Below are 22,743 nucleotides of genomic sequence, written 5' to 3'. Positions count from 1 at the left end.
CTCAGAGGTTATCTATGCTGGAGAACAACTAAGCTCCAAGTTTTGCACTGAGTTAGCCACATCTTTGTTTCATGTTAGGATGTGACATCAGCTCATAGCATCTCTTGGATACACCAGGGATTGTAGATACAGTTATGCTTCACTGCTCTTGGTATCTAAAGCAGTTAACATTCCTGCTGTATGCCCCTCATCAGATCTTTCCACCCAGGATTTCCTGGAATCCTGTAATCTGAGTGCTCATACTACATCCTATCCCTCAGCTGAGCCAATTCTAGAGACTTCCTCCTTCCCTGGATACCTGTTTTCACAAAGCTTTGAGAGCTTAATTACCTTTCAGGCTTCTACTTGTTTGCACAATTTGGCTGAAATATTTGGAGGGGACAGCTGTTGTTGGCTGGGAAAGCTGGAGAAAAGGGGAAGGTACTGGCTACACTCACATACATGAAATGTGCACTTTAAAAAAAAAGCAAAACAAAAAATTCCAATTAAGTTCCACACATAATACATTACATAAAAGCTGCAATGTGTATGCCAAAGAGGTAAAACATGCTTTACCATATATTATCAGATAACATGCAGAAACAAACAAATGCATTATTCATTACAAACTGCAATGATTAATGTGCCTCCAAATTCATATTGTTTTTTCTTACAGGTGTAAAGAGATTAGTTTGTTTAAATGCATGAAGTGTAGCTTCACAAAGTTTACTAAATAATTTTAACTACTTCTTTACATTGGAAGAGCAACATTTTCCCCTCAGAATGGCTGCATGCTGAACCCATAAAAGTTTGCTGACCTAAACCAACAGAGAACACTATTTACATGCTCCTGAAAGACATAGTGGGTGATGAAATTTCTACACTTATTTTCAGGCACATGCGTAGAAAATGTTATTTAAACTATTGGTCATTATGGTTTTGTTTCACCTATAATACATAATTAGATTATAATACATGTTCTTATTATAGGGTACTGCAGACAAAAGAAACAATGTAAAAATGAACAAGGGTGCAGACACTGAGGCTTTTAGATACTATCAAGGCATTATGACAATAAGCACCTTAGTGTAAAAACACAGATCTTCTAGTGTCTTTTTGACATTAAATGTCTTTCCCCAAGATCACAGCCATGCAATGCTCAAGATGCAGCCCTGATGAAGCCCTTGGTGGTACACACCTTCAAGCCAGCTGTTCTATGCTGTCTCTGCACATCTGTATGGGTCAAAAGTTTTGAAGCAGTCTACCAGATCCTGCATCTTAACTTTTGATCCCTACAGACTTTTTCAGAGATAACTCAAAGTCTCTAGTCGGCTAACATATTCCTGTGGCTGCAGGTAGTTGTTCAGAAATGTCACTGCTCCGGTCCTTCACACATATGTTTCTGACCCCTGAACACAACATTTTTTGTTATGCAGCCTTTTTTGAAATACACTATTTTGTTATATCAGTCTTGGATCAGCTGATATTTCTCCATATTGTAAACATCTAGCATATTCGATGTATGTTCTACCTCTGCTAACCAAAGCAAACACACACAGATATAACTTAAAACTTCCAAGTATGTATCCACAACCTAATTTCAAAAACAAGGTCTATTTTCTTTATCCATAGCAATCTTTTTTCCAGTGAACATTTACATTAAATCACATAAAATGCAAGGGCACTGGTTTGCAATGCTGTTAAGGTAACTTCCAACTCAGGGTTTCATTGCTAGAGTTTTGTCTTTTTCACCTCTGAACTCAAGGAAAATATACAGTCTAATGCCACATGAACTGGATTCTAGCAGTCACAAAGATGTACCACATTTCAAATTATAGTGGGATATTTATTGGCGTTGCAGTTCTGGGGATTGACTGGTGTTTTAGCTGTTTTCATGTACACTTCATGAAAGTCCAGAGACCACTGACATTAACACAACTTCAACTTGAGTAGAGAGATAAATCTCCCAACGAATTACAAAAACAGGTGAGGGCAGCGTGACTCCTTGTGAGCAGCTGCAACATCTCTATTTTGCTTTCAATAGGTGGCTTTTTGTCTCTTCGGTATATTTTCTACAAACTAGGAGTCTTCAGATCATTATCATGCCACAAAAATAATTATTCTGTCTGAAACATCTATATGCAACATCAAAAGATGTACCAGGACTTCTGTAGCTGGTCATTGTTGATTGATGGTTTACAGGTTATTTGAAGTTCCTCTGTCTAACACAGCAAGTAGGTTTTTTCTAAATATCCCCAATTTAAAGTGTTCAATATAAGTGATATTTACCTCTTTTTCCTCGATACTGGATACCAAAAATGCAACCTCTGCCTCAGAACAGTTTCTGCTTTTTTTCTTTGAAGTGTCGCTGCTTGTGCTATGACAGACGCATCTCCTGAACTTTGTATTTCAATTCCCCATTGCCTTCCCCTGCAAGCCCTTAACTTCTCAGCTTTCTCCCTCTCAAAAATAACTAAAAAAAAAAAATCTTCCTTCCCACCTCCTGCCCCCTCAGCAGCAATGCGACTAATAGAAGACAAAGAAAACTATCTTCCTCTTTCCAAAGATAAATAAAAACAGACTCAGCTGATAATTACCTGCTCTCTGAGCCTTCACTGATTAAACTTTTGCTCAAAAAAAAAGTTTCCTTAAGAAAAATATACTAAGTCCAAGCTAGTTACAAACCATACTGTTAAATAAATAAGAGGGATTTAAATCAGACTATTATCTAAACTGCACTAAATATGGTTTCCTGCATGAAGAACCCCAGTAAGTGTGAAGTGGAGCCTGAAGTTTTCACTGACTAGTTAACTGAAATTGCTCTATGTTTAATGATTTGTTACTATTTTAGCGAACTTTGCTAAAATAAGACTGCTTGAGTGCTGTCTTCTGGAACTTTCCCAAGAAGCACATATAAGATTATTGCCATGAACTGTTTATCAGGCTACATCTTAAATCCATACAAAAACTAAGCCACAGCAAGACCTCTTGGGATAAATTTATCATCAAAACATACCTTCATCAGAATTTGCAAGTTATCTGAAATCCAAATACTTCCTGGCACCATGCTCAGTTTTGTAGAAATCTGCTAAAAGCTTAGAAAATTGGGTGGGTTTCCACTGACAGATTGTTTAGTGTCATGTCAGGTAGTAAAAGTCTGCAATGGCTTACGGGTAGCCAAGATTCCCAGCTTCATCAAGCTTCAGACAAGGACTCTTTACACTTCTACCTTTCCTTTCAAATTGAAGCAGCGTCAGTATTTGAAGTTTCAGTCTCCATGAAGTGGAAGCAGTGACCTCCATGTGACATACTGGTGTTCAAAGCAGGGTGTCAACCTTGTATTTACACCCACAGTCTCCCCCCCAGTGCCCGCAGCAGCCTCACCTTTGAAAGATACTTTTCCAGAGAGCTCCTTCAGGCAAGGCCCCTTGGTCACTCACTTCTAGCAACAGATATAAAACATAGAGTTACTAGTCTCGTGTATTTTTTCCCACCTTGGCTATGCCTCTCTCCCCTCCCACCGCCCTGTGTTCATCAGCTGATGGTGACATTTGGCATTCCACCTTCCAGCTGCTTCTACAGCCCCAAAATTATATTTTTTCATCTTCACAACGATGAGTTTAACAGTCAACAGCTGCAAAACATGATTTCTCACCTGGAACCATGGTCCTCACCATTTGAAATCCCTATGGTGCACCTGCTGGTTTTGTGGTTGAATTTTGTCACAGCTTCTCATTCTGAGATAAATGAATCTTATTCAAAGGTTTTGCAAATCACTGGATGTTTACTTGTAGGACTAGGAACATAAGTGCCTTTCCAAGCATCTGACCACCTGCAAAACAGTCCCTTCATTTGTGCCATTGAGGAATTAGGCTACATCCCATGACCTTAAGATGCATTATAAAATCACAGAATCATTTAGGTTGGAAAAGACCTTTTAGATCGTCAAGTCCAACCATTAACCTAACACTAAACCATGTCCCTAAGCGCTACATCTACATGTCTTTTAAATACCTCCAGGCATGGTGACTCAACCACTTCCCTGGACAGCCTGTTCCAATGTTTGACAAACTTTTTGGTGAAGAAATTTTTCCTAATATCCAATCTAAACCTCCCCTGGCGCAACTTGAGGCCATTTCCTCTCATCCTATCGCTTGTTACTTAGGAGAAGAGACTGACACCCACCTCACTACAACCTCCTTTCAGGTAGTTGTAGAGAACAGTAAGGTCTCCCCTGAGTCTCCTTTACTCCAGGCTAAACAACCCCAGTTCTCAGCTGATCCTCATAAGACTTGTGCTCTAGACCTCTCGCCAGCTTCATTGCCGTTCTTCGGACACGCTCCAGCACCTCCACGGCTTCCTTGTAGTGAGGGGCCCAAAACTGAACACAGGATTCAAGCTGCGGCCTCACCAGTGCCGAGTACAGGGGCACGATCGCTTCCCTACTCCTGCTGGCCACACTATTTCTGATACAGGCCAGGACGCTGTTGGCCTTCTTGCCCACCTGGGCACACTGCCGGCTCATATTCAGCTGCCTGTCAACCAACCTTTTCTGCCAGGTATCTTTCCAGCCACTCTTCCCTAAGCCTGTAGCATAGCATGGGGTTGTAAACTACTTGATAGAGTCCTGACAATTATCTGAGGGGTTGGATAGTGGAACAGGATTTTCTTTTGTTGCTTTTAACTGTTGTTTTAGAAGTAGATTTCTTGTGGTACTGCGAAAAAATCCTTGACATGGACATACCTAAAATAATCATTTGTGTACCTAGAGCTAGTTTTACCCCAAAGTTTAAAGTAAAATAAAAATTGGATTAATATACCTGAAACATTTCTGCCAAGAACTGAATGGCAAGAACAAGGTTCAAATTTGAAAGTGTCACTAATGAGACATTGATGAAAAACCCCATCCATGATGAAAGATAAAAATCAACTGAACTTTTTGATGCTCAAGAAGCTAATCTAACATGAATCATCTGGCTTAACAAACCATATTATATTAAAAAGAGAAAATAAAACCACCAGCAAGGCAGATAAGCAGGGCATTCATCAGCTGTGCATAGAAAAACATATTACCTCATACTAAAAATAGAACAATTTACAGTCCTGTCTTGGGGAGGCAATTGCTAAGGCCAGTTGACTGCTTTCTTTTCCTGCAAAAATGGCTTCCACACTCTTGAGTAGCAAACCTAAGCTGTCTTGCCCTTCCTGGTTCACCATGCTTCTTTCAGCTGAACTACTAACTTCCACAAGGCATTACTTGCTGCTAAATACTCTAGTTAATCTCTTCAGCTTTGCTCATTTTTATTTTTAGCAAAACTCCATGTAACATCGAAACTACCACAGTACCCTCACTTATCTACAACCCATTAACACGTATTTGTGTTTCTTAGCTGACAATAAGCCCTTAAGTAGCTTTTCCTACTTCAACTGTTTAATTAAATGTACTCATGCAAACCCTCCAAACAGTTTTTCATTTTTCAAAGTCCTCTTTTTGTATTACAGAGCTGGATAATGTACAGGTTAGGACAACCACTTCTTTCCATCTGGAATAGTTTCAGGACTGTGCACAGCTCTGTTTTATTTATTAATTACTTCTCTCTGGCAGAAAAAGTATTTCTCATTTTGGTAACTCCTTTCTTCCCTGGAATACTTAAAAGCTGGTTTTGCTTTAACTTAAAGCCTTAGTCACCAATCTTTCACACCAAATATGTATACAAACATAAAAATATTCAGCAAGTTGTCTGAATAACACCTCCAAAGCATTTTAGTCTGGTGCAATTTCCTCACCTGAGGATATAATTATTCAGTGGCTGGTAGGTCAGCAAGTCCTCTAATCAGCATGTGTAATTTCAGAAGATGTACCAGCTGGTGCAATTTTCACAACACATGACATACAAAAATGCATAAATGAGATAATGGTGAAAAAAGAGAGCAGACATTAAGCTTTTGGAACAATACTGTGCCACCAAAAATTTAACAACACCAAAAAAACCCCACCAAAAAACAATGAAAGCAACTGAAGGGTCATAGGCCCTGTTTCCAGGTACTGAGCACTGAAGAAAGGATGAAAAAAAGACTGCCAGAGTAGAGTTTTGGCATTAGGGAATTGTGTCCGTGGTAGGGTCAGCTCTGAAAGTAATAAATACATGGGAATGGCAAGTCTGAAGGGGAAGGAATTACTTTTAAGTGAAATATCTGTGATAAATAAGTTGTGGGGATATGGAAGGTTCTACTCTTAACAAAGGCCAGAGCCTGACTGCTGCAGCTATGTCAAATAATAAACTAAATTCATGCCATGAGAAAAAAATCTCTAGTCTCACAAAAATTGCATCAGAACACTCAGAGTCACAACGAGACAGGGAGACAGAAAAATAGAGGTTGTGTGTGTCCTGTTGTCATGTATCTAACACCCAAGGGTTAGGATGAGCCTTCAACAGGTCACAGAGCACTGCGTAAGCCTCTTGCTGCACGAGGTTATCACACCATAGACTGCAACGTGTAAGATCTGTCTTTCCTGCACACGCCCCTGCAAGGAGGACACAAGCACAGCACTGCTTTCCTTCCCTTCCACTTGTAGCAGACAGTCGCTCCTCTGGAGGAAAAAAGGTAAAAATAGCACAGCTTTTCTTCTCTCCCCAGCATGGGCAAAGCTGCACCTAAGCCCTGCCCTGTCCTCCGACCTGCTCATGGCATGCTGCAGCTGCAAACCGCCCTGGGGCATCTTGCGAGGCTGTCACATCCTTCGCCTGAGAGCTGACTGCGTATTCTGCTGACTTTGCTGACAGCAGCAACAGGTTACACCCATGTGCAGATCAAGGCCCAGCTCCTCCAGGCTCATGCACCCATGGGCAGCCCAGCCGAGTCCCACCACTCACCCCAGGGCCAGTTCCAGAGGGATGCCAGGAGCTTTGGCAGCACGTGTTGCCCAGCCAGCCCTTCTTCTCTTCCTCTGGGACAGGTTGGCAGCTGTCAGACAAAACATGCTGATTGGGAAATTAATGATTCACCCTCCAAAACCAGTAACTCAACTGTGCTGTCCAGGAGCCGCTGCTTCTCTCCTCTGCCAATACTCTCAAGAGAAGCACAAAACAAAAGGGACTGCGGCCTTGTTAGCATCACAGGGAGGGAAGTTTCCTACATGACTAAAAACATCTTCCACCATACAGCTTTGCTAGTTATTTCATCATGAGTAATCCCATCCTACCCAGCTCCCTGCCAGAATATATTTCCACACAACTTAATTGCTTACTTGTCCTTTGTTAGCTTTGTTTCTTCTGTACAGATTGGATTGCTTCAATGAAAATACCTAAAGTAGCCAAACAACTTAAAAATGCTTCAGAGGTAACCTCTGTGTTCTAGGTAAAGGAAAACCAGTGCTAACTTAAGGCAAGTAGATTTTTAATTTATTTTAAAAGCCTTCAATTCTACAGGTAGATTGAAAAAGGCTCGTAAGGACACTATTACTGAATGTAACTGGTACTTAGTGGAAGGAGATATACTGAAGCTTTCTATAAAGAGTAGCATTTCAACCAGCTGATTAACTTCTGATACTGAAAAAATATCCTATGGAGCCTAACCCAAAAGAATCAGCCATCTCAAGGAGCTAAGATGACAAACTTTTGACTCTAGTTCAGAGTCAGCCTTGGCTTGCAAGAAGCTTTTGTATGAGATCTGCACAGTTCCCAAAACTATCAGAACTGTTCCTGCAGGTTTTTTCTGCACTGAGCAGAAATGAGGGGTAAGAGGCAGTTCAGTGATTAACAACCCACATTTATGTGTCCAGAAGAAGCTATTTGAAATGTGTGCCAGGTATTTAAGCTCCCACTGCTGATGGAGATCTAATCGATAGTGAGTGGAGGTGCCTGCCCACATAGCTTATGAGATTAAGAGCTCTCTCATCTTCACTGACTGTACTGATTTCAGCTCCAGTGACTACAGCAGGAGCACAGACGCCTGGCTCACCTCCAGATGTGGAACTTCTAGATCTGCAGGCCTTCTAGATGTGCAGGAACTTCTAGATGTGCAGGCCTTCCATGTGTGAGCTGAATCCTACCTTACATGTCCTCCTTTCAGCTACGATATTTTGCTCCCAAGTTGTGACATTTTGCAGCTGGACAAAGATGAAGCACTGATAAATAGAGTACTTACCATCTACTTCCCATATCTAATTTTTATGTGTTCCTAACTAATTAACTTTTCTTCTCCAGAGCTATCAGGCTGGTAGTCTCCATGAGCAACACACTGACTTTCTAAATAAGTCATGATCCTTCTCTACATTGCCTGAAAATGTGAAGTGCTGTTGCATATGACAGAATAGGCACTCTGTATGCCTCATAGGAAGGTGTCTTTGAAATCATGTAGGCCTTAAAGCAGGATTTCTCCACTTTTAAATGAGAAAACCTAGCAGGAGAGCTTAAAAAGCATTTAGTACCCAGACTCATCACCATCTGGTCAGATCTGATTATTATACAGTCGAGCAATCTCCTGCTAGCTGCACCACAGGGGAATTTCTCAAAAGGCCTGCCATTTACCATTTATAACTGTAGCAGGGAATAAGTGGAATATATGACTAGTGTTTTGTGCCAAAATCAGAGGGGCTTGCTTTGGTTTAGAGACATTGATTATTCCACATCTAAACCAACATATTTGTGTATATTCAATAATTTACATAAAGAAAAGCAGCAGATTTGCAAAGTGTCATTAAGGCACCTGAAAAAAACAGAACATTTACACCTGCACTATAAATTGATCACAAGAGCTCCCAATGCCAACGTGTGTGGAAAATGGTTTTCTTTAAGAGAACAGATGCTTCATTGTTAATAGGAGTTTCACACTTAAAAAATTGTAAGTTGTGGAAGAGTACCTGTTCAGCCCCATATATTCACAATGAATATTAGAAGCTCTTAATTAAGCTCCATCCCATCAACATCAAAACTGGGTTCTTGTAGGAAGCAGAAGTTGCAAAAACACAAAAATAGGACAGTATTAATCATTAAGGTAAGAATACCAGTCAGTAATTGTTTTGGGAGGAAACAGCCATAGACCGATATTTTCACACATGGATAAATAAGAAAAAGAACGTCCGTGAATATTATGAATCTGGAAAGAAACAGCCATTGGCTGCAGCACAGACCAAAAAGAAGCAGCAAAACGCAATGTGCTTCTCACAAACACAGAAAATTTTACAGAATTGTGATGCCAATATCACAGCATAATAATAAACAGTTATTATTGCCCTAGAGAATGATTTATACCTTTATATTAAATAAAGTATGGTTCAGCTGGGATTGGTTGTCTTGTTGTGATAACTTTCTTAATGGATTCTGAGCCCTATGTTTTCAAGTTTAAAACTTTTGAAACTACGTTTTGTTGTCCCTTGGAATTACAGCATCTCACACATACCAGTAGTGGTTGTTCCCTTCCTGTACAGAGAGAATCATCTGGGCTCTCTAGCATCTCTACATCAACCAAGTAACCTTCTTGTCCCCTCTCACTTCTACAAACTTCTTAGCTGGAAATGTTACTGTGGTTTTTGGTTATGGTTATGCAAAGATCTTGCTTTTACCTGCCAAGTTCATAATTTAACTGTTTCTCAAAGAGCCAAAACAATGTTAAGCAGATAAAATCCTAATGATTTATAACAAATCATCTATATATGTTGATTCATAACAAGCCATCTATATCACAAGTTCATACACAATATGTTGAATTATTCTCTTCACAGTTTCACAGAACTATGATAAGAACCAGGACCAGAGGTAAGTGCAAACAGTATAGTAGAAACTTATATATATTACTTCTTAATGGCTTACAGTTTATTTGCTAAAATGTCAAAAGGATATAAACACAGAAACCTAAGTCAGAAACTTAAAAATTGCCAAGTATTTCAGTACTTTTTAAAATTTTGGTGCCATTTCTACTAGTTATATATTTCATTGTAATGAAATTACCTAAATCTTCACATGGTCAGGCACATGTCCAGGCCAACAGTCATGTATGAATGGCATTAGCCAATTTTGGTGCTTAGGCTTCTACCACAGAAGCTGAATTCTGGGAGACTAACAGGTGCAGAACAGCTGGACTCTATAGCCCTTGCTAGGCTCCATCTGTAAAGGTAGGAGAAATGATATGGTGATTAAGAACAGGCATGACACTATTCACATTTTTCCAGTTCAATAGCAATTCATAGGTATTTTGGTATTTCTTTTTTTTTCTCTCCTCATACCAGAGGTCTACATGCCAATCTTGAGAAGAGCAAATACTGTAATTCCTATTAATATCATTCTCTGATTCTGCTACACTTTGAGGGCTATGTGCCTTTGAAGAAGTAAGCAATACTAAGCATTGCCTCATTTCTCCCCGTGTTTTGTGATTTCAAAGAAAAAAAATCTCAAATGCCAAAATACTCGGAATGCTTAATCTTGCATCATTAATTCCACAACCCATCCAAGTCTTACCTGTTTTCTCTTTTTTCTCTGGAGACAGCATCAATGATCTTTCCTGTAAGAATAAAAATAAGACATCTCTGTAGCATATAAGCCTAGGAATACCTAACTCCTAACTCCCACAATGTCTGATATCAGAGGCCAAGGATATGAAACACAGAGTGACACCACCACGGTGCCCCTCCAGCTTCCAGCACTCTGTGACTGAGGAAATCGCAACAGGTATCTTTGTATTTAATAACATCTGATAAATTATGTTTTGCATGAGTTGGTCGCTTTGCCTCTTAACCTGCCTGAGCCTTTCTCATCCATATATAGGAAAAAAGGGATTAATGAAACAGATTCTTTGAAAAAGCTTTTCCTTTTGTTCTTCCATAGCTACTTGCTAATTTTATTTGATGTCTCTTTGGAAATTGTATATTCAGTAAAGACTGAATAACTTTTCTGTACTCAGTTCTTCATGGACTCAGTTATAGCACAAAGACAACAGGTTGTAATATTATAATGTTAAGGGTAGATGTGAGGTCCTTTCAGAGCGGAACAGCAAAATGACGTAGTAAGCTGCATTTGTAGCACCAGTGGAAAAAAAAAAAAAGAAACAAAAGGAAGTAACAGCTGGGTGGAAAGGACAAGAAGGTTTATGCATATCAGGAAAACTGGACTTTCAGTAGGCATGAGAAGCTCTCCTGGACATATTCCTGCAACTTTTTGAAAAGGTATACCAGAAAAGGCACCTAAAACTGTTATCCTTGTTTGGAAAAAAATTACAAATACAGAAGGTTAATACAAAAATTCTCAGATTATCAGTAAAAAAATCACAGCAGTCAATACACTTTGTCCCAGAACAGCTGTGAAAGACAAACAAACAGCAAAGCTTATCTTGCATCTTAGCATGTGAATGTTCTCAGATAACATTCTCATCTGAAAACAATTTGAAATAGTTTTTATACCACCCTCAACGTGCACAGGATTTAGGGTCTGACAAATGATATAGTACTAGCATATTCTGACTAAAGAATTTCTGCAGTTTAAATGATTTCTCCGTGCCTACCTTCAGAAAATTATATACCTGAGGTACAGACTAATCCTTCACTACTTTCTCTTCATTTAAAATAGATCTTAATACTAAAGAACCTGAAAAAATCTCAACCAATGAGACATTTTCTGAGTAATTTGAAACTGTGCTAAAAATACCTTCATAGCTTTATATTCATCAAATACTAATTGTTAGTTATAAACATGGAATTATTCCTTTACTTTTTTTTAGTTTAAATACTCTGAACTACTGTCCAGTTGCATAAACCAGAAAAATTATAGAAAAATCATGATAAGAATTTCCCTTCATTGTGGTTTGTGATTTTTAGTGTATGAATTCTCAAGGTAGGGCTTTTGCCTCCTTGCACGCACCTAAATATTCACACAATAACAGAAACACATACTAATTTTGAAAAAAAATCAGGTCCGGTGGCAGACATGTTAAATATTAACAAGGTCATCTACTTTCTAACCTTTATTCTCTTCACTGTGGAGCTGGCACATCTGTCCTCTTCATACTCCCTGAGAAGGACATTCAGACATCCTTCTGAGAAGACATCAAAAACCAGCACTAGTCTGAGGTTTGGGAAGATCAGTTCTCAGCATGGTGTTAGTCAGGTCAGAAACCTTGGGTCTAGTAAAGTTTAAAGTGGAATGGACACATACTCAGAGGAGAGGAGGCACAAAGTTGCCTTGGCATGGCAGTGATAGAAATTATTGTATCTTTATATATTTTGTGTTGCAAAGATATCAACTATACAGCAGTTCCAGACACTGGAATTTTCTGTAACTGCAGTGTGGTGCAGGGACCTAGCTGGAGTATACCGTGCCTCCATTCCCTTTCATCCCTTTTAAATCAGGTCTTTTCTGCTATTTCTTTTTGACCTGACATGAGAAAACTGCATGCTGAGCATGAAGTGAAAAAATTTTGAACTATTGTATTGAAAAATGTGCGCACTGGCAAGGCAAGGGAGAGGAAGATGGTGCGGCCAAAAGCAGGAGAAAAGAGAACACAAAATCCCAGCAGGATGGAAGCTTGTAGATCCAGCTCCACCTGCAGCCATTGCCTAGAAGAGAGATTCAAGGTTCTGCTAAATAAGAGGGAAGAGAGGGTAAACATCAGGCAGTATGGTCAACGTCTTCAGACTGGGACCAGCACTATGAAGAGGACAGCCACAGCCGCTGTCAACTCCAGCATGTGTGGAAGATGCAACCATTTTCTAGCCAAGAAGGTTTGCTGCACCCTCCCCTCTGACTCCTCCCAACGCGGGCATTGAGAATGGGAGAGACAACCTGATGACAGGTGGCACGGGAAAGGCCAAAGTACTCAATGCCTTTTCAGTCTCAGTCAAAACCTCCTCCCAGACCTCTGCATGCACCAGCATGGTTTCAGGACGGAGACAGCCAGCAGTGGGAGAGCAACAAGTTAGGGGATACTTGTATAAACTGGATGTCATCAAAGCCAGAGTGCCATATGAGTCACACTCAAGAGTGCTAATAGATGTATGACATGATTGCAAACCGACTTTTTATTATCTGTGAAATACCAATTACAGGAAGTTAACTGATCATTATTCCAGTCCTCATTTTTTTCCCTAAAAACAATATAGCTATTTGCTGAAGAGACAATATTGAACTGATCATATTGAACTGATCACACTTTGAATATATTTTATTTACATAAAATAGAAATTGCTAGCATCTTTTAAACACTCTGTAATTCACACATTATCCTTAATCAATGAATCAGTATTCAACAATAGAAAAATCTCCTAACAGTTGCAGATGTCAAAAATACTTTATCTTCTTAAGTGAATAGTCAACATTTCTAAAATAAATACTTAGATCTGTTAGAAATATTTCTTTTTAAGTCTTTGATACTGTGACATTATTAAATTTACTTCGTTTTACTTTTGAGCTACTTTACAGAAATGTCTGTCCCATGGATTTTCAGCTCATAGCAGATCTTTACCTTAATCACATAAAACTGACAGAAGAGCAGGATTTTTTTGCAATTGTCTCAGCTTCCTGAATTTTGATGATTTGCAATTTTTACTGTTAGTCTAACTCAGTCTCTGTGTTCTGATTTTTACAAAATAATGATTCCAAAATGTGAATCCTAAAGATATCCATGTATCTCTCTTTTTCTGCATGAATAGTCCCCTTCCTAATACCATCTATTATTTTCACAAGTTACAGCATTCATATCCAGATTCAACTCACTTTCTCAGCTTACAGAGTGATCTGGGTCTTTGCTTTGCACTTGTCACATCTAGTTGTACATGTGGATACTGACAGACTGTCTAGAAAACATTTTTAAAAGTTCAAGAATTTTCCGTCACTGAACACAAAGGCAAATCCAAACACCCTTCAAGACTTTTCATGAGAAAAGAGCAGTACTTTTCCCCTAAGGGAACTTTCTGAAGTGGGAGATCTACCTTGGGATCTCCCTAATTCATACCAAGAGTTTTAACCCTAAATTGATCCTACTCAGAGAGTACAGTTTGGTGAGTGTCTGGACCAATACAATTGTGAAAAAGCATGTGTGAGCTTGTAATTTTCACACTGCCTGACTGTAACTAGAAATTAATTGGAAGGATTTACATTTGCTTTAGAAATAACTGTTTCATTAAAAGTTTCCTATTGCTCCAACAAATAATACCAGAACTAGAATTTTTACATTAATGTAAAAGAATTTAGGATTTCCATCCTTCCCATCTTAGTATCTGAATCGCTTTAACATCTCTAAAAATTCAAGAACAGTGCGCAGTTTGGAAAACAACTCCTTAAACAAACGTCTTTTTACATTGAATATAAAAATCCATACAGGTGATCCACTGTTACTTTGCAGCATTTTCAAGAACTGAACACAGACTATATTAACTTTAATGTATCTAATAAACACAAACTAGCTCCAAAACTTCCTGGTTTTTTACAAAATTGAAAACTGATCTCTCTGAGAACTTCTACATGTCAGGCCCCACTGAGACATTTAATTTGAAAGTCTAAGACAATAAATTTCCCTCCCTGTGTTTTTTCAGTAATCTATTTCAGTAATAACCACCTAGAGAAGACTTTTCCTGTTACACTTTGTTCCTCTATCATTTTTTAGCAAGTGCTCATATCTAAAATCCATTTCCTAAAGCATAAGTTGTTACTGATTAATTGAAAGGCATGGGGATTCTGTAGGTTTTCCTATGAATAAGCACACACAAGAAGTGATTACATTCACTTCCCAGTTTGTAAGTGATTTGAAAAACTATATTTAGGATCACAGACTTTCAATTGCCTCAACAGACTGCAGAACACTAAGGATGAAATTATGAATTCCCCCTGGGTCAGATTCCATTCTGTAGCCCAAGGAAACTACAAATCTGGTAACTGAAGACAGCTTGGTGATTTATAAGCAGCTAAGTGCACAACTATAGATTTAATACCGACATCATGTAGTAACAGTTCATCAAATGACAAACATGTATATCTAATCTCTGAGCTTTGTATTGTTGGGTATTTCTTGGCCCAGTCTGCTGCTCCCAGATAAAGAGTGGATTAGGGAGAATGCCTGGTGAACGTTACCACTGGGGTTGTCTTACAATATGAAGAAATAATCACCATAATATTGAAAAACACACTATACTGAAAGACGCACTCAGTTCCATTCTGGATTTTTAACTGAGAGTGAGTAGTATACAATACGCCAGCTACGATGGTTAGGGATGTACATTTTCGGTAGTATTCATCCTGTGCAGAGAATGAATATTAAAAGAAGGTTTCTCCCCACCAGAGGCTGTTCCAAAACCAAATACACAGCTGAAGAAGATTTCATTTCTTCTTAGGTATTTTAACCAATGGCAGGGAAGAAGGGAAAGAGAGAAAAACACTAAATGGACATGGACATTGTCAGGCCCTTCCTAGACAGAAGTCCCTTATCATATTTTTACCGAAATTTAGCACTGATAAATTTTCTAGAAAGAAATGTTTTCTGATTATAGACTAAGTACAATGTTGGAGACTGGAGTATGTGGTATCCCTGTACCACTGTACTGTACTTTAAGAGGCACCCACGCTTCTTTAGAGACAGTCATTGCTTAAGATAGCAATAATTTTAAAATACCATTTGTAAAGCCAAACAGATACTGTGTTATTTTCAAAATGCTGAAGGTACCAAAATTATGAAATAGCACTAAAAAAATCATCATCGTAGACACAGGCAGAAATGGTTATGAAGTTACTCAGGCTGTGCTATTGGTTACCTCATATATTGGAACAGAACTGAGGATGAAAGGACAGTCCCAGCATTACGTCCTAGCAAAGAGAAAGAGAAAAGGTAGCTGCGTTTTTGGTTTCCATGACAGCTTTAGGAATTACAAAGCATTTCTTACAAGGAATCTCTAAGATGACCACCAGAATAGCTAGGCTTAGTTCAGCACTTGCTATTTTGCAGATTTCAACTGAAATTATCACAGAAGTCACAGATGTATTTCAGCACAAATCAAGCACAAGATACAATTCTTCCACTACTAAAACCAAAGTACTTGTCTACCATCAAAGAACAAAACATCAGCAGAGCAAGATCAATTTTAGCACATAGCTTATGTTTATGTTTCAAACTTAATAACCTTTTTCACTTTGGCCTTCCAAAGGGCCATAGCTCAACACTGACAAATATGACCCACAGAAAAACTTCATGCGACCATGCCTGATCCCCAATGTCCTTCCACGAGTCAACAACACTACCCATGAGAGAGTATAGAAATGGTGTAAATAGACAATGGTAACTCCCCTGTACTTTTTGCAAGTTAACAATGACCAATGTTATTGCAAATTAACAATGATCAAGTCAGAAGTTATACTTTGTATGAATAATATTCCTAGACTGACATTTCCCATTAGTTTGTTTATTTGATTTTTAGGGTTGTGAAAGCTTCTGACATCTACCTTATAGTGTGGCCAACCATCTCCTGGCTGACCTATGCACAGTGTGAGAAGTTACCATCTTCTGTCTTAAGAAGTTACTGTCTTCTGTCTGTTCTGAAACTGGGACTTGATCATTCCCTTCAGTAACTTCTAATTCTTTTACAAGAAACCTCTAAGCTTACTTATCTTCTCTGCTCTGTCATGTCTGCATCAGTCCCAGCTGGGGCAGGTCTAGCCAGTCATTTTCTCATTCGAAAGCAACTTCATACCACTGATCAGCTTTCTTGCCTCCTCAGTACCTTTTCTGCTTCTCCTATACACTTGTATTAGACGAACGGCTACTACACACAGGATTTGCAGTTTGGAATATAGATTTGGCCACTAACATCATCATATTTCCTTTTTCTTTCCTTCAGTTTCTTTTGTAATAATTCCTGACACTTCGTTTGCTTCACCTGCTACCAAACATTAAGCTGAAGTTTTTGCAGATACATTAGATCTCCAAGATTTCTTCATGAAGTGGTGATAGCTAGTTCAGAGATCATCACTGTGCCTGTAAAATGAGGATTGTTTGTCTCCCATATACACAACCTTGTGTATATCAGCGCTGACTTTCTAGTGTCACTTCTTCATGTGATCATCCAGCACTGTGAAATTCCTTCCCAGCTCTTTGCTGTCAGATGTTTTTTTTTTTTTAATCAGCAAACCTTATTTTATCCATTCTTCACAGCATGTTTAATTTATATCTCAGGGCACTTAGTTTTTGCAGGCCACCCAAATATGCCTTTATATTAATGTCAACTGTAAATCTACACATGACACATTGTCATCATCAATAGGGATTTGCAGCTAGATTATCCAAGTATACACTGCAAAACAATTACTGTTAGCTTGTTTTGGGAAAAAAACAGAACAGAACAAAACAAAAAGTCCCCCCCAAAAAAACAAAACACAAGCTCTCAATATAATCAATAACGTTTTGGCTAAAGCATTTTGAAATTCCCAACTTAGGACAATTTAAATTAATTCAAAATAGAAATTCAAAATATTATGGAACTCCGTTGTTACTTTTGCTTATCATTTAGCAGGGATATTTTAAAAGCTGATAGAAAGTGGAAATGTATGCTTTAATCTAAATATTCATATGGAAATATAGACCTTGAATTAATATTTGCAGTAAGAACTTTTTATTATTAATTTTATAATGCTTTCAGTAAAGCATTTCCACAGAATTTTCAGTTAGTTCAAGTGTTTTCATTCACATACAGTAAGGTTTGTTTTACTTTTAAGACCTCTTTTTCCCTGATATAAGAGTAAAATCAAATGTTACTTAACTTTATAGCTGCATTCATGCATTCAGATGTTTTAATCATTCACTTTAGAGGTATGCAACTGGCTATTTGAGTTCACAGGCAGTAGGAGTTATCTTTATGAACTCAGAAGATCAGAGTAAAAGACAGGGAAAAGATAAATGTAACGCTTATCTTTCAAAGGGAATATGGAGAAGCCCAAAAACACAAGACCCATGGGGCTTCAAGTCTCAGAAAACTACTTGAACCAATTCATTTTTAAAGGGACTTAGAAGAAAACATGGGTTGCAGAGCCAGGCATTGTTTTTCTAAAACAAAATCACATCAAACCATCTCTAGTAGAGTAATGGAGACCGAATGCACAGGTTCTGGGGACGCAGGCAAGGGGGACAGAGGACACATTCAATATCCCAGCTTGAATAAGGATGTTGTCATTATTTCACATGCCATTGTAAAACAAACTAAGGTCTAGATGAAAACACAACGGAGTTTGTGAAAACTGGTTGGAATTTTTGGCTAATTTTCAATAGTTCCTTACAGAAATTGTAGGAGAGGAGAAGGATGGAAATTTGGCAATACCTCCAAGCTGGTTAGAACAGCCCACAAACTGAAGGACAGGCTTAGAATAAAAAAATGGTCTTCTGCAAGTAGGAGATACAATCTGCAGAAGATGATGATGCTCAATAGGGACAAGAGTTCAATATTGGTCCTCAATAGATATAGTTACCTGAATAAAAAATGGGTGGTGGCACTTCTGCAGAGGAGAAATTGGAGTCATTTTGGATTGCAGAACGGACATTAATCATCCATGTCATGCTGTTGCAAAATCATGTGGAACAAGTCTTGTCACTACCCAGGCCTCAAACGTAATAGTGTCCAGTTTTGACAACCTCACTCTTCAGAAAAAGGACGGCAAACTGTGGTAGAGGTCAGAACAGACCACTGAGAGCAATCATAGGTCTAAAAAAACATGAGGAAAGATGTAATGGCTAAGGGAAAGAAGGCTGAGGCAGACAGATTAACCTTCAGGTATGTAACACGCAGCTGTTAGGAGGAGAACACTCTCTTCTCTGTACGCACCCTGAACAGGAAAAGTAGTAATGAGGGTGAAGCGCAGCAGAGAAGATTTGGATTAGAAATACAAAAATGCCTTCCACGGATGGAGCACTGAAAGAACTCACCAGGGAAGGTTATGGTTTATCCTCCAACCAATGTTTCCCAGAACAGGTGAAACAAACCCCTATCAGGAATGCCTCAGGCAGATGCACTAAACGAGCCCTTTCCAAGAGTATGATTATGCGACATATCACTTACAGAATCAGAATATCAGTTGGCTAGAATTTGTATGTGGTCATTTAAAATGCAATATTGCTTAGTCAAGCCACAACCTTGAGTCACTTAGGAGCGACTGCACGATTGAAATACAGATGGAATTCAGGGAAGAATTTAAAAATGCTGTATTCTTGAGTGTGATAATCAACACCCAAACACAAGTGTGCCTGTCTGCTCAATATATTGGGCTAGATGCTTTTAAACAATGGAAGAAGACTATGTTAAAAGATTACCCTTTAAGGTATATGTGCACCTACTCACTCATTAAAAACAAGCAAAGCAAGCAAGCAAGCAAACTCAAAACTGGTTTGAAAACTACAGTGCTGTCACCAGAACTCACTGGCCATCTGGTGTCTTCAATGATCTGCCAGTAAAAACAAATTTAATCAGTAATTGGACTCTTATATGTATATTTCTTCGCCACTAATAAGCCTGACATCTTCTCAATGCCACGTGATTACCAATTTTGAGTATTTTCATTAATCCAATTCACTACCATTTACTAAGCTTCTCAGTCATTCTTAATGATGTATTTTTTTCTGGGTTTGATCTTCCCCCTTTTCCCCCGCCCGTTCTCACATCTTTTCTCTAATTGCTGCTGATTCAGTGACTATTTTTAGATTGGAAGGAAAAACAAACAACTACTTCCAAGATAGCTTTGGATCGTTAAAAGAAATATGGCCAAATGTGTGTAGCTACCCCTGAAACTCTTTACAACCAAGAATAAGAAAATATAAATGGCATTTAAGACATGTTTTGAATTCTTGGACTTCCTGTAAAGTAGGTTAATATACTAACATTAAACCCCCATGATAATCTGGGGGATTTACAGTGTTATCATGTATCTGCTCCATACTGAAAGGCACTTGCACTTTGGGAAAAAGTTTATTACTAAAACATTTATGAAATGTTCTACCCTTTGCTTTTCCAGAAGTCGTTTTTAATCTTCATTTTTAAAATACATTGGAATTGTGAGCAATCTGTGATTTAAGGTGACCTATGAAGAACTGTGCCCTACCTTCTACCAGTTTTGCCAAATAAGCTTGAGAAACTTGCTTAAAAAAAAAAAAAAATCCCCAAACAAACCTGTTTTTAACTTCAAAATAACCAGAAAATCATCTGGCTGGAAATAAGCATTGTTCACTGGCATTGTGTCTAAGAATCAGCTTTGTTCAGACTTAACTGAATATCATTTTTTGAGAACTAAAAACAACCTACTCCTTTTGCAGCAAGATCAGGCAGCGGTGCACTGATCAGCTAAGAGTGCAGTGGCAAGCTCCTAACAAAGACAGCTTTTCTCTTAAGTGTTTTAGGCACTTGAATTAGATAACTAAGACATAAATTTACAGCCTATAAGATTATACTGCATTAAAATTCTGTCCCACTTCAGTTCTCCAGGTGCTGCTTCTTTTCTCTTACCAGAATCACAGAAGTTACAGGGAGGCATGCCATTCACTTCAATTGGTGTAGCAGCTTAGTCAGTATATCAACAGATTAACAGGAGACAGAAATATCCAAGAGAAGACGCATAGTTAAAGAAAAGAATTCAGCATTTTCTATACCTCAGAAGGCTAACAAAAGTGCTGGGTTTTTATCTCATGAACTGAGAACTACAGAAAACTTCAGTAAATGCAAATTCAGATTTTTCAGAAACAGATGTAGCAGGACTGACAGTAAAATTGGCTGCAAGTAACTAGCCCAGATAAGATTACAGGACTGTTCTGCTATACTGCTAGGGAACATATCGTTCTCTCTTCAGTCAATAAAGAAATTTCCATTGATTGAAATGATAGTTTCAAGCTTTATCTTCATGCATAACTCTAATGGCAAAAGAAGCAGTATGTGTACAGAAAAGAATAAACCTATTCGTTTGCTTGTCAGGTTCTTAAATAAATATCCTCTTTTTAATAAGAGATCGTGCCATGCAGAGCTGTATTAAATTTCAGTCTGTTCTATATTTTTACAGAATTCCGCACTGCATATCTATGGCATTCAGAGCACTGCAGTTAGCATAAGATGCTGTTAGTGTGAAGGTCGTTGTTAAACTAAATACATGAGCAACCAATCTTTAGCTGAGCAAGAAGACTGCCAACAGGTATTTTAAAATTTATCTAAACAGTAAGAATACTTCTACCCCTACCAGCTCCTAGCTATTGTTCATGCATTGCTACTGATAGCAAAATACACGAGCTGTAAGACTCATCTCTGCTAAGTTGCCTTTTACTGTTCAGTAATTCTTATTCTTGTACCTACCTTTATTCATGTGATATTTGTTTTATAAGCTGCTAAAGGAAAAATTAAAACAACCAAACTATGAAATAACACATTTACTTCTTTTATTTTATAAGAACTTATACTTCTTTATTTACTAGTCAGTAAATCTAAGCACATTAAGTGCAAGAGAAATAAACATTGCCAAAACTTTAGATAGGAAGACCATTAAGAAAACCTTGTGGTTTTATGTTTTGTTATTGCTATTTAGCAATTGGGTTTAATCCATGTAAAACGTGTACTCACAGCACAAATAATGAAATCTGAAAGTATTTAGGCTGTCTGTGTGCTGAGATAACTGTCTATCAAGGTGACCAGAGCTGGCTCATCGCTTCCTTGTGTTCTCTTGGCTGTCTTCTACCCATCTGTTTTCCGATACTTGGGGCATGTCAGGTTTAAACAATCCTGAGTCTGCTTCTCTGATGCTTTAGGCCAGAAATCTGTATCACAACTGTACCTGGGGCTGAACTTGAGCTAATACGCCCTGCTGCACCAGGCTGCTTTAACATACAAGCAGCTCCCTGGGCGCAAGGCCGTATCTCTTCTGGGCTTGTACAGCACCTAGCACCTCAGGGTCCCAGGGTCTCAGAGAAGGGCTCCCAGGTGCTATAAACGTGGACGAGAACAGCCAAAACATGGGCACTTCATGAAATGCCATCACCATTTAATTTCCCAGAGGCTTAGCTGATTCGAGAAACTCCATTTCACAGTGCACTTCGCATAATTATTTTCTCATGAGCTGCTTCCTCCAGCACTGGTCCCATCCCTGGCTAACTTGTTAATTAACATTTTTTTCTGCTGACAACCAGGACAGCCTTAGAAAATTCCTTGGTGTCTACAGACAGTAATTTGAAAATTACTGATCATTACATTCACTGCTACCAGAGAAAAAACCTGCATGCAGCCTTTGAATTCAGGCCAGCTGTAGACACCAAGATATATTTTAAAAGACAAAGGTATAAATAGTTGGTTTTGTCGAAAAAGTATTTTTTACTATATGTTGTTTTCTTTGAAGTATCAACAGGTTACTTTTCCATTGAAAACCAAAATTCTTAAGAGCAAATTAAAATTCCTCCAAAAAAAAATCCCTCAGGGGAAGATGCCTTTTTTTTTCATCATGGGAAATACTCTTTTTCCAACATTTACGTCAAATCTTTCCTAGCAATCCCACTTACAGAATATTGGTATGTTTATCATGCTATATTTTTCTTCACTTCAAGCAATCTTCAGCAAATACTGAATTCTCAGTAGACTATAACAGAAATTAACTACCTCTAAGATAGACCAAACTTTCCATGGGTAGTACTTTGAGGTGCAGAATATTCCCATTCCTGTGTGAGGAGTAGGAAGACAAGTAGTGAAAGTTTGTAAAAGCTGTAGTAAGGGAATTCTGAGTCAGCTGGATTTCATTTACAATGCAATTGATCTTTGTAATTCAAATGATTATTCCTTAA

Source organism: Phaethon aethereus, assembly GCF_964289735.1.
Source record: "Phaethon aethereus genome assembly, chromosome: 2".
Classification (NCBI taxonomy): Eukaryota; Metazoa; Chordata; class Aves; order Phaethontiformes; family Phaethontidae; genus Phaethon; species Phaethon aethereus.
This window is presented reverse-complemented; position numbering follows the sequence as displayed.